At 43.2% G+C, this 921-nt stretch overlaps 1 protein-coding gene across 2 annotated transcripts in view; it reads right to left on the bottom strand.

Moving 5' to 3' along the window:
- The window catches only part of DPP10 (dipeptidyl-peptidase 10 (non-functional)), an 814904-nt gene that overhangs the window by 723957 nt on the left and 90026 nt on the right, over nucleotides 1-921 (bottom strand). The window lies entirely within an intron of this gene.

Below are 921 nucleotides of genomic sequence, written 5' to 3'. Positions count from 1 at the left end.
GGAATGAAAACTGACCTTTTTCAGTCCTGTGGCCATTGCTGAGTTTTCCAAATTTGCTGGCATATTGAGTGCAGCACTTTCACGGCATCATCTTTCAGGATTTGAAAGAGCTCAACTGGAATTCCATCACCTCCACTAGTTTTTGTTCGTAACTGTACAAAAAATATCTTCACAACCAAGATAATCACGATAGTGTGATCACTCACCTAGAGCCAGACATCATGGAATGTGAAGTCAAGTGGGCCTTAGAAAGCATCACTACGAATAAAGAACATTATATATGTATGTATGTAAGTATACATAGATACACACAGGGCTTCCCTGGTGACTTAGATGGCAAAGAATCCACCTGCAATGCAGGATACCCAGGTAAAATCCCTGGGTCAGGAAGATCCCCTGGAGAAGGGAAAGAAACCCACTGCAGTATTCTTGCTTAAAAAATTCCATGGACAGAGAAGCCTGGCAAGCAACATTTCATCAATTCAGTTCAATTCAGTCACTCAGCCTTGTCTGACTCCTTGTGACCCCATGGACTACAGCATGCCAGGCTCCACTATCCATCACCAACTGCTGGAGACTACTCAAACTCATGTCCATCGAGTCAGTCATGCCATCCAACCATCTCATCCTTTGTCATCCACTTCTCCTTCTGCCTTCAATATTCTCCAGCATCAGGGTCTTTTCCAATGAGTTAGTTCTTTGCATCAGGGGGCCAAAGTATTGGAGTTTCAGCTTCAGCATCAGTCCTTCCAATGAATATTCAGAACTGATTTCCTTTAGGATGGACTGGTTGGATCTCCTTATAGTCCAAGGGAGTCTCAAGGGTCTTCTCCAACACCACAGTTCAAAAGCATTAATTCTTCAGTGCTCAGCTTTCTTTATAGTCCAACTCTCACATCCATATGTGACTACTGGGAAAAA

The sequence above is a fragment of the Bison bison genome, unplaced genomic scaffold, assembly GCF_000754665.1.
Source record: "Bison bison bison isolate TAMUID 2011002044 unplaced genomic scaffold, Bison_UMD1.0 scf7180017864471, whole genome shotgun sequence".
Lineage (NCBI taxonomy): Eukaryota > Metazoa > Chordata > Mammalia > Artiodactyla > Bovidae > Bison > Bison bison.
The sequence above is the reverse complement of the archived record's forward strand: the minus strand, read 5'-3'. Positions and strand labels throughout refer to the sequence as shown.